Source organism: Epinephelus moara, chromosome 12 (assembly GCF_006386435.1).
Source record: "Epinephelus moara isolate mb chromosome 12, YSFRI_EMoa_1.0, whole genome shotgun sequence".
NCBI classification, from domain to species: domain Eukaryota; kingdom Metazoa; phylum Chordata; class Actinopteri; order Perciformes; family Serranidae; genus Epinephelus; species Epinephelus moara.
The window spans coordinates 34,090,574-34,103,395 of NC_065517.1; positions in this window are offsets into that span (position 1 = coordinate 34,090,574).

The following is a 12,822-nucleotide window of genomic DNA, read 5'->3' on the forward strand; positions in this document are numbered from 1 at the left end:
AATTAATAACATGGTTATCGTAGATTAGCTAGGCTAACCGTTAGCTGTTAGCCGTTAGCGGTGTCTGTTATAACTCAGTAACTCAATAAACGGTCTGTGAAAAAAAATATTTTTTCCAGCAGATATCTTAGTTACAACATGACTGAACTAGCAAAGCAGTTTTGTCAATCAATGTAACTAAGACATCCGCTGGAAAAAATATTTTCTTCACGGACCGTTTATTGAGTTACTGAGTTATTACAGACACCGCTAACGGCTAACAGCTAACGGTTAGCCCAGCTAATCTACGATAACCATGTTATTAATTACAATTAATTGGTTGTAATTTACTCTGTACAATAAATCCATCCATTGTCCCACTCAACAACTGTCTCCTTTAAACGTTATCATCTCCCACACTGGCCGCCGATCAGGGTTTTTGATGTGTCGCACACTTAGAATTCCCGAGCATGAACAGCAACAAACAGGTTCACAGGTTTTAAGTATATGAAGATACTCCAAGTGATGACGTCACAATAAGCAACAATACCAACATAAGCACTGGCAGAAACACTAGAAACACAGGGTTAACTCTTATTTGGGCATTTTTTATTGTTTTTTTCTTTTGTTGTTGTTGTATTAGGTTTGCTGTGTTTTATTCCTCTTGCATGACTCATGATATTGTTAGTGTTTCACTGGCTCGTCGCTTGTGGCTCTTTTTCTCATGGTGATGCTGTCGGAAGCTTCCGCTGACGTCTTTGCCCTTTTTCACAGTTGTGTTTATTTTCTCTTTATTCTGTCATTGTTAAAAATCCTTTTTTATACAACACGTGTTACTAAACTTAAACCCTACAAGCCACTAGGGATTAATTTCACCATTATTATTCTTCTTCTTTAAGCGACCCACACAAACAGTGCTGAGGGTCTTTTTCCTGTTGCAGTGTGACGCCCGGAATGATGTTTGAAGTGAGATATATCTCTGCGTCATGTCAGACGATTTTTAGCTTCAAGCACTTTAAACACCGTCACAAGACCACACAGCGTCTCAACACTGAAGTGTTTCCTTTGAAAGTTACACGAAAAGCCAGAATAAAAGGAATCTTTTTGGGATACAACTATCTCACTACAAAGAGGTTTCTGTTCATTTCTCCTGTGAGTAAGTATGTGCTTCAAACATTTGACTGAAATCCAGCAAGAAGAGGCAAACCTCAATTTTAATAAACTGGTTTACACTTTACAGTGAGCATGGAGCCAAAAAGCTAATCCCAGAATGAGTCTGAAAGCCTCTGCAGGAATGAAATCGCTGCCTGTTCTGCTGATGTCCCAAATAAAAGCTGTTTCTGTCTGAATCTGAGCCAAATCCAATTCAATTTCACTGAGGAGATAAAAGCAGGGTGTAAAACGTGTCCTCCCTCTCTCTGTTTTACTTCAGCACACCTGGTTTCACTCCTCTCTCTGCAAATGGTTGCTGATGAGCAGTCAGACAACCTGCAAATTGTGCCATTATGTGCAGGTGTGTGTGTGTGTGTGTGTGTGTGTGTGCAGTCCCAGTGAAGCGTTTGAAGGACAGTTTTCAGATGGATTTTCCAGCAGCAAAGTGCTGAGTGGGCCTCTTAGCAGGACAATTTTCTCCTTATACCTCACTTGTCTTCCATCTTCCTCCTCCAACGGCACCAGGCCTTCTTTAAACACTCACCTGAGACTGGAGAGATGCAGCAGTGCCCCAGAGCAAAGCATTAACCCCGCGCTGACCCAACATAGACTCAGCAGCTTGTATTATTTGCAGAGAAAACTTGAAGCTGCAGCGCTAACTCACAGGGATTTCAGACAGGACTGAATGAAAATCAGTGATGTCCCAATGTTTTACTCACAACATCAAATAAAACTGAACTACAACTAATATAAAATAATGGATGTAGCCAGCATGACGTCACTATTTGTTTGTGGACTTCTGTTTTGAAGCCTAAAGTTCGGCAGTTTGTGCCGTCGGCACCTTGGATTTTTTTTCTAACCAGAAGTGACCATATTTGGATGATAGGATGGAGCAGTGGAGGAGTGAGGGTGCATTTGACATACTGTAGTGACATGTAGTAACACATTCTCGACATTTGGTCATGAACCTTCCACCCACCCTACTCGGATTTCTGCCAGCTTAACTTTAGTTGTTGTCCCGTCGCATTTTCCTGTGTTTCCTTTTCAGTGTCAACGACTCTGGAGTAAGAAGGAGTCGGCCTGTCCCTAAAGCAGCCACGCCCAAGGCTGATTTATGCTCGGGTGTGACACCTTTGAAGAGTGCCGTGTGACAGAAATTAAACAGTCGCCAGATGTTTTCAATTCACACCTTGGCCAAAGGTTTCTGTCGTCTCCATGGTAACCAGAGACTCCCTGCCTTTGTTTACAGTCCAAGCCTATTTCTGTCGATGTTTATTAAGAAGTAATCTGTGCAGACAGCTGTTTATATCCCGCTGAATGTGTGTGATAATCTTGTTAACTTTAAATTAATTGATAAATCAGCTCCCAGTCTGTCTGTGAGAGGCAGAATTCCCTCACCTACAGTGGGCTGGGAAATAAAATCAATGAATCAACAATCAGCTGCTGATTTCTTCCCGTGGTGCTGGGATAAAAAATATTTTTATTCATCAAATGTCTGCTGTCAGTCAGCCTGGTGAGAGCAGTTGGGCCGGCACCTGTCCTCTCAGCTTCCCAGCAGCAGCTGCTGACACACGACTGCTTCTGTGGAGAGACGCTAATTGTAGGTCCGAGTCGTTGTGGTTTGGATTGAAAACTACAGTCTCCCTGGCAAAAACAGTAATACTACCTGCATGACAAAATATGACAATATCCGAGACATGTCAAGTGACACTTTTCAAGAAAAATAGGTCATTTCTGTCAAGTGACACTCTTAAACAGTGTTGCGTCCCCTAGCATGAATTAGGCTTTAAGACTGCCTAATTTTAAAACTTAATTAAATGTAAAAAACGGGTGAGTAACGGCCTGTGTTCACATAGTGTTTCTTCTCAGCTTCAGCATCTTATTCAATCTTCCCAATGATGACAGAACTATGCCGCCGCACGCAGCCAGTGCCATGTCATAATTCCGACATCCCATTATTTCGACATGCCATTATTCTGAAAACTACCCACTGTTCCGAAATCTCAATGTTTCAACATCCCATTGGTCCGACCATATTTAATCCATTGTTCCGAAGTCCCGTTGTTCCAAAATCTCAATGTTGCAATGCAAAAAGCTGAAAAAGCAAGCAGCAAGGGAAAGCAGCAAGAGACCGTGTTGTCGTGTTGTTTACTGTTGCCATGACGACAACGGTCCCCCTGTTTTGAGGAAGTAGAAATGATGCTGAAAGTTATAATTTTAACCCAAACCATGATCTTTTCCTAACCTTAACCAAGTAGTTCTTGTGCCTAAACCTAACCAGACCTTAACCATGAAACAGTTATTTTGTAACAATAAAAAATTAGATTTCGGAACAACGGGACTTCGTAACAATGGGTTTAATATGGTCGGGACAATGGTATGTCAAGACATTGAGATTTCGGAACAATGGGTCATTTTCGGAACAATGGGATGTCGGAATAATGAGATATCGGAATTATGAGCGGACCCCCACGCAGCCACCTAGAAAAAAAAAAAATGTCACACCAGGAGTCTCTTTTCAGAGCGCTCCGCCTTTTTTGTGCGGCTGCTCCAAGAGTTTTACGTTGAAAATCTCTGAACTTTTCCGAAAGGCGCTGGTGACATCACTGCAGCTCCTTTAGCTAGGCTATGTCTACTGGCACAACAAAGACAGAAAATTTCATTTCATGGGAGCAGGTCGGCTGGCAGACACCGCACGTTGCTGGTGAGTGTTGTACGAGCAAGATGCTCATAGGATGGGGGAGGAGGTAGAACGAGCCTCCTGCTGGCTATGGCACAAGAGAGAGGAGGAAAGCTGGAAGCCAGGATCAGATGGGCAATGACTTGGCCACCACTGCCGACCAACCAACTGGTGGGTGTTGTGGTTATGGGTTGAAACACTCAGTGAAAGTTGGGTACCACCTGATGACATCAGATCCTGGTGGAAAGCTATGTTTACCTTATGTGATAACCGAGGAAAGCACGTCTGTTAATGTAGAATTATGTTAGCCACATCGCTAATGTTAATGTCAAGATATTGTTTTGGTGCCTAGCACGTCACACAGTACGTTTACATGTATGTAAATAACCCATTTATGAGTTATCCCAGTTGTGGTCATATTCATGATATGGTGTTTACATGAGCACAGAGAAAGCAGGTTATTCATATTCCCCATAAACATGATAAATACCAGCACCCTGGTTACTGATTACTACGTTCTATTAGTGCAGGCCCAGTGATGCAGTGATGTTTGTGACTATTAATCTGACATCCTGTAACTGTTGCACTTCAAATAATTTGACTGTGGCTTAAAATGAATCCACTTTTGCTTTTATCAGGCTATAACACTATGAAATGCCAACAGAGCGTTGCGGACTTGGCTCCTCCACCTGATCACCAGCAATGGGAGACAAGAGCCACAGGGAATTCTACACAGGTCCTCGACTTTGACCCGTGTCCGTCTGTCACTTTCACTGCCACTGTGCAGAACAAGGGAGCAGAGGATGAAGACCTGCAGCTGTGACTGGTGGGATAGAGTTGTCAAGATGGAGTTCGCTGAATCCAAGTGGAGAGAAAATTTGCACTAGAGACTCAAAAAGGTCAATATTTTCATGCCTTTCCCCACCAAGCTACCCACTATATTTAACTCTTTCATTGCAGAAACACAAAACTCTGTTACCTTGTTGCTCCAGAAGTGAGATGGTTTGCTGCTACCATATAACCAAGGTAACTGCTGCACCTGTGCAGATAGTCAGTGGCCCTCATTAACCAGGATAAGGTGTACACATGCTACAGTATCCTGATTTCTTTTGGAGTACCACCTCGCATATTCAGGTTTCTCATAAACAGGATAAGGTAAATGTACTGATATTTAGACGTCTATGTCCACTGACAAAGAGGCAGTATTCAACAAGTTGGGATGAAAATGTGTTTTTGCAGCAGAGCATGCACCGAGTAAGGGTTGCCCTGCGAAATACTCTGTAGAGTGAAAATCTGTTGCTAAGTCAAGACTTTGTTGATTGTCAGACAGCTCAGAGAAGAGCTGAGAAGAGAGAAAACAGCAGAGGGTCTGTTGATTCAAACAAAGATCCTAGAAAACACAACTTTATTTTTTTCCCCTACAGGAAGATAACGATCTCTGCCATGATGATGAAACATTCAACCTCAGAGAGCAACAACACCTCTTCTTCACACACACACACACACACACACACACACACACACACATATAAGAAAAAAACGTTCCAAAACACACAACAGTCACGTGTGTTCATACGTTCAGAGATAATGACCCGTGTTATTGATATAATAATCAAATTTTTTAAAGTTAATCTTCATGGTAGTGTGTGTGCAGTGATCCTCGTCAGTCACCTCCTGTCTTCTGATGGAAACACCACCATCGCTGTGGAAACGCTTCCCCCCACAGGGCTTCCCCCCCACAAACAACACAACAATAAATATCCCACTGTGAGATTTCTTTATATATAAAACAATAATTGACTTTGCATTGAACATGCAAATTGAAGAGCAGATGGTCCTTTCACTTCACCACACAGACATTTTTTTTCTTTTCAGGAACAATACGGACTCAGAACACGAGCAATAACTTCACGTGCAAATCAATAAACAAATAAAAATAAAAATCAACCTGGGAATTGTTGTTTCTCAGTTTGTATTCCTCTCCAAGTTTCTTAAATCACCCTGGGGGAATAATTCAAAACCCACTATGTGCTGTCCCTTTGTGTGTGTGCATGTGTGTGTAGTCTTAGAGTCTTTGTGAGGACCATGCTGTAGACCTTCAGAATGAGGACATTTTAGGAAAGTGAGGACATTTTGTTCTGTTTGATGGTTAAGACTTTGCAATAAAGATAAAGTTTGAATTGGATACATTTAAGTGTAAGAACCAACTTTTATTCAAAAGGGGATTTGGAAGAAAGTTAATTTTGGACCCCATCCGTTTCTTTTCTTTTTTTTGTGCTGAAGCAGTTAAATGTGGTTTTAGACAGCAGTTTGTTGAATTGTCTGTTTAAATTTTGTTAAAAAGGTTTGTTTAGGATAGGACATTTATTTCATTTACTATGTATCAGGTTCTACTAAATCTTTTGGTCTTTTTTTCTAAGTAGTTAAGTTATTTCCATAATTGCTTGGATTTAGTGAGATGCAACTGTAGTAATAATGGTGGCTTGTTTACTTTACCGCCAACTCGGCTCAGTATGCAGATTCAAACACACCAACCTCCAATTTTCAGAAGCTCTAACACTAAAACTACAACATGAAGCAGTGTCTCACAAGAACAGTTCTCACAAGACCACAATAAATGTAAATGTGTTTTTTAAAAAAAAGTTAGAATGCCTATTTTTGAATGTTTGAAGGGGCTCGAGAGCACGTGAGTTGTCTAAACACAGTTTGGTGCTAACGGTGCTAACTCCAGGAGCAGCTATAAACAACAGCAACAGTGCTGATTGAGCTAAAGGTGTGACCAGGGAGGAACCAGAGGGTAGGAGCAACAATTTCACGAATGACGTGGTCCCAATATCACCGCGCAGTGCAAAGCAACGACAATAAGCCAGCGAGATGCACATATATGCTCTTACATACATGCAGGAGCTGCTACCAAAACAAGCCACAAAGATACTTGGATTACAGCACACACAGATGAAGTGTGACTTCATTCTCTACTCAGGATGCCATAACTCCACTGTATCTTTACATAGTAAATATTGGTTTGCTGCTATGTTAATGCTCTGTATATCACATACACAACCTTTACCATTTACATTATTTTGGATGAATGAACAAATTGTTATTTTCAGTTTGTACAGTCCTCTGCCTGTGTTTAGGCTGGGTTAGAATTAGGATTGTGGTTTGGCATTTGGAATGCATCATGTCAATGGTCCTCACAAGTACAGTTCAGATTTGTGTGTGTGTGTGTGGGGGGGGCTTGTTAGCATTATTGCACAGTGAACTGCGCTCACTGACCTTGTCGTGTCAATCACAAGCTGTCAATACAACAGAAAACATTGAACCTTTGTATTGTACACATTAGCATGTTAGCATCCCTGCAGGTTTCACTGTCATTCTGAAGGGACCTTAGATATGATGAGCTGTTCCAGTGGCATCAACAGTAAATTTTTGTGTTACATTTATTCTGTTTTGGCGCCAAATGTCACCTCTCCTCTTGGTCTTTGTTTGTGCGTCCCAATACCCATACTACCATTCTTTATAGTACGCCAAAAAAAGATTTAGTATGCCCCAAATACAGAGTATGTCAAATTCAGTATGCCAAAAATACCAGGATGTTCCACTACACCCAGTCTGATTTTGCAGTATACAAGCCAGCGTGCTTTTCTGGATATTCTGACCCACAATCCTCCAATACGTCACATCAACTGAGCCGCAAACAGGTGACAGCTTGACAGCTCATTGACAGCTGTCAGAAGTCACAATGACGGATGACAGCGCATTCAAGTAACTGATGACCAGTGAACAAAATAATCACCAATATTAACACTGACAGACAACTGCAGTTGTGATTTCACTGTCGCAAATATAATATGTTAGAATCTACAATCTGTGCAGTTGCAACTTAAACTACATACATTGCAAAGTAACAACAGCAGAGCTCTTCGGGTTGATCTCTGTCTCTGGTGAACTCAGTAAGTGTTTAAGTTTGTTTTATCTCCAAGGTAATGGATATAAAAGCAAGAGGGTCAAAGTTCAGGGCGTAACATTATGAGGAAATAGTATGTCCCGGTTGTGTGCATACTGCATGTACAGTACATATTTTTTTAAGGGCAGCTACAATACCTACTAAAAGTAGCAAAAAAAAAAGTATGTGATTCGGAAGGCACCCGGCGTCTCAGTTAAAGATCCAAAACAGCCATTAGTTTTAAAATAACACAGTGTGAACAGCTAGCTTACACTAAAGCAATCTCTGAGAAACATGAAGCCAACACTAAGTGCCAAAAACTGCAGTTCCCCTAAAATCCACTTGAGGCTGGCTGCAAGAGTGAGTCAGTCCCCACAGACCTCCATGTTAAAATGTCCAACTTCACAGCAGAAATAAACATATTTACAGCCTGGTACAAAAAACAGTTTTGGTCTCTGTAGCTAATTTCAACATTCATGACAACTGTACAGTTGGTGATCTTTTACATTGCACACCCATCTAAATGTTATTAAGGCTTCAGGTTATGCATAATTAAGGTAGTAATAATGACAGGTAGGTGCCGTCCGTTTACAAATCGCTACCACAGCAGCAACCTTGATTAGGTGATGTAATGGTGGCATTTCCCCAGATTCACAGGGTAAAGGTGTAGCGGTAGCTGCTGCTATTTTCATAGTGTTTTCAGTTCATGAAAGTTAACTATAACTTTCTGGTCACCTAATAAAATCTTGTTCAGCATTTAGTTGTGCTAAACAACCCTCTAAGAAGTCTGATATTCAGTTTTACTGGTACATTTTGTTATGTAAGACTGTTTCTTGCTAGAACAATGAGTATTCACATTAGTATAATAGCTGTTAATGGACCATGACAACTAAGCTAGCAGCTAGCATTGGGGTTATTTCCACCCTCTTCAAATATGGTTACTTCTGGCTCCAAAAACCCAAGCTGGGGCGACGGCCAAAATGCTAAACTCAAGGCTTGAAACAGGAGTCCACAAACCAATGGGTGAAGTAACAGTGGTTACAACCATTATTTTATAGTCTATGGGCTAACTGTGATAGAAACATCCACACATTATGAATGAAAATCTTCTTTCATCTTGTTATTTAGGGTAGTTTTCCACAAGATTTAACTCTAAAATGGCCAAATATCTTTTGGTTGATGGTACCAGTACCCTAGCTTTAGCATTAGCTCTAGAGTTTAGTAAAAATGAGGGCTTAATAAAGTTTTAAAACTTGAACAATGATTCCAAGAACCAAGGAACCAGGGTGAAAGTTTAGGCCACCTAAAAGCAATACTGGATGTTTAATCCAGGTCTCCTTTGGGTCACAGGATGCAACAAAGCCAAACTGAAGCTTTTCTCAAAGTGTTTAAGGATAGTGTTAGTGAAGGAGATTCCACCATGATGGAAAAGTGACAACATGAATCAGCACTGCAATATTATTGATTTTGGATTCTATCAAAGAAGCACAACATTTACTGAAGTCATCATTCAGAAATTAAGCATTTCTTTTTTCTTAACAGCCCAGAACGATTCTGTGAAATGAGCATGTATAGCAACTCTGTGTGCAGAGTAGATTAGTTTGCAACTATTAAATTATTCGACATTTGATTAATCATTTTACTAATGTTTTAATTTAAAAAGAAACCACAATTCTCTGATTCCAGTAAACTAAATATATTTGGTTTGTGGACAAAACCAGACATTTTGAGATGTGTTATCTTTGGCTTAGGGAAACACTGATCCATATTTTTCACAATTCTCTGAATTTTTATCAACCAAACAATCAGTAAATTGAAAAAATAAGTGACAGATAAACTGACAAATAGTTGCAGCTTGTTGCAGAGAGAATTCACCTTTCAAATATTAATATTTTGTTTTCATATTAGCTTTATTTTGTTCAAACAATGACATGTACACTTCTTGTAGAAAGAGAAAATGTTTTTCATGCACAACAGGTGTCATCTCTTTTTTAAAGACATCTGCTCATTTCACAAAGTTTCTGCTGTTTATTTATTTGTCACTCTTCCTACATGCTGCTGTGTCCATCTTAAGAAGGAACCATCTTTGTCTTCGTGTACCCGACTAAAAGGACAGTTTGTGTGCAGCACATTTACTGGAGCTCAAATTATTTTTTCAGTTAGAAAAACAAACACACAGACAGAAAACTTACAGACTGAAAGACACTGCCGCAAAGACAAACATACAGTCACTCTGCAATTAACTTCTTCTGCACACATAATTTAACACTAATTCCCATGTTAATTTTGTTGGAATATTCCTGAAAGAACTGTTTAATTTGTTATTAATTATAGGGAATATATGAGCTTCATTTAACCCATTATTCACTGATTGTCTTTTGAAAAATTATAGATTTCTGCATGTTCCTCTGATCCGCGGTGCGCTAATTAAAAGACTTAGAAAGAGGTTATGGCAGAGATAATTGGAATAAATGAACTGGAAGTGAACCAAGTGAACACTCCAATTATCTTAGTTTTCTCTATTATAAGTTCTTACCAGAAAACATGGTTGGAAATTAAAAGTTTTTGAAAGTGTGAAATAAAGCTTAGTCCTAATTTTCTCTGTTTTAGGTGGCCTTTTGTTAGATTGGATAAATGTTGTGACTAATGTGATCTACAATTAACACTGCTGTCTCTAAAGTATTTATATTATTCAAGAAAGGAGTGTATACAATGTGCAGAATGAACGCAGGTTAATGCATTAAAAGAGGAACGTGAGAAAACAAAGGAATAATTTAATGTCAGTTGTGGTGTTCCCCAGGGGTCCATTCTTGGACCCACTCTTTTTAATCTGTACATGTTGCCTCTGGGAAAAATCATTAGAGAGCATGACATTGATTTCCATTCCTGTATAACTCACTTTCTTCAGATGCTATAAGTGCAACTGAAAAACTGTCTAAATGTATTGACCAAATTAATACGTCAATGTCCCAAACTTTCTTGCAACTCAACAGGGACAAAACAGAGGTTCTAAACATTGGATGAAAAGAAAAGCTGTTTCAATTTAACACTTATTTACAGAAGCTGGCTCTGAACAAAAAGCAGGAAGTAAAGAACCTTGGTGTCATCTTTGACTGTGACCTGCGTTTCGAATCCCAAGTGAGAAACAAAACCGAAAAAAGTTTTCATGCTATTAACTCAAGCAGACTTGACCACTTAAATGCCTTGTTCTCAGGCCTCTTAAAGAAACCCTTAAACAACCTTCAGATGATCCAAAATATGGCAGCACGTCTACTCACCAAGATTAAACATCGAGAACACATTATTCCGGTTTTAAAGGCTTTTCATTGGCTTCCTGTTCATTTAGAATTCAGTTTAAAATTTAGTTTTTAGTCTTTAAAATCTCATAATAGACAGGCTCCTGACTGTTTATCTAATATGTTGGTCAAATACATTCCCTCTAGATCCCTAAGATCCTGCACCTCTGGTTTATTAAATCTCCCCTAGAGTAGAACTACAAAGTACGGTGATGCTGCGTTTGGTTTTGTTGGACCTCGTCCCTGAAACAGCCTTCCAGAGGAAGTCAGACTTTAGTTGACAGCTTCAAACAAAATCTTAAAACCTACGTTTTTAGACTTGCATTTATGTAACTTTTATTTATTTGGTTTCAAACCTAATTTGTATTTTTTTATGTGTGTGTCTGGGTGAGCGTGTCATTATGTATTTGAACCTTATTTACTGTTATACTGTCTTATATGTGTATTTTCTCACTTAATTATGTAAAGCACTGCATTTGAACTGTACTATCTAAATAAAGTTAGTATTTCTGTTATTATTATTATTTTGTCAGCTCCCTCATAAGAAACTTGGTCTGAATATATATATAATATATATTATAATATAATTAATCAGCAGGATTTCAGTGATTCCCATCCTTTAGTTTTGGATGTTAAATGGAAAAGTATTTCAAAAACATTCATGCACTTTTGGCAACTTGAATCAAGAACCTAAACAATTACAAACACAACAACATAAACAGTTTATCATGGTGGTGCCCGCTGACTCATTATCACCCCAACATGTACCTGCAACACCAAACACATCATGCTTTAACAACCACACTTATCTTTTTAGTAACACGTTAACAACAGATAAAGCAGGCTGCTACAAACAGCCCACGCCCTGTTTGCTGCAGCTTGAGGGGACATCAGATCTTTTGTAGCGTTAAATGAAGTTTGGGCACTGTGAGAAGAAAAAATCTATATCGATCAATATCAGGCTTGACAGCTTTTTCTCTCCGCACAATTCAAGATGCCTGTAGCTTTTCCTGTGTGGACAGAGGCAGTGTTTGAAGGAGAGGAGATAAATGTGTCCAGTTTGGAGTTTAAATACAGAAATCAAGAGGCTGAAGGTCAGATGTTACGGCTTACAAGGCTGTAGATGCTCAGCTCCGTGCAAACCACAGCAAATTTTCCCTGACTGCTTGTTAGAGGAAGTCAGAGGAGGAGGAGGCTTTATAGTATAAAGATGCTGCTTCTTGTGTGTTTTGTTAAATGCCTGATGAAGCTCCAGGACTCTAACGTATAGCTGCCTCAGCATCAACAGTCCCTGTTTCAGTCTTCTGTTTACATGTCTTACAGGTTCGCATTAGATTATAAACAGATTTAAACTGTCTTCACCTGAGACTTGATCTTTTCTGTCCTGTCTGCTGCAGGAAATCTTAAAACTTCAAAATGTTGAATGAAATTTGGTGGAAGGATCGAAATTTCATGGGATTTTAAAGAGGCAACAGATAGCATCTTTTCCTAAATATATCATTATGAAAATAATGTAGGTTGCACAGGGTAGTGGCCACAGTAGTGCTTTATGGCAGGAAACGCGTCATGTATTGCGAAACTGGTCAGTCAGCCAATCAGGGACTGGAGCTGGTCCTTATGAGGAGTTGGGCATGAGATAGTTGAGTCACGAGCACAATGGCAGACGGACAAAATTTGGAGACAAGTGAAAAAAGGCCTAGCAAAAGAAAAGGAGCTCCTCTGTGTGAGGAGGCAAAGAAGAGCAAAAAGGAGAGTGATAAAAGAAG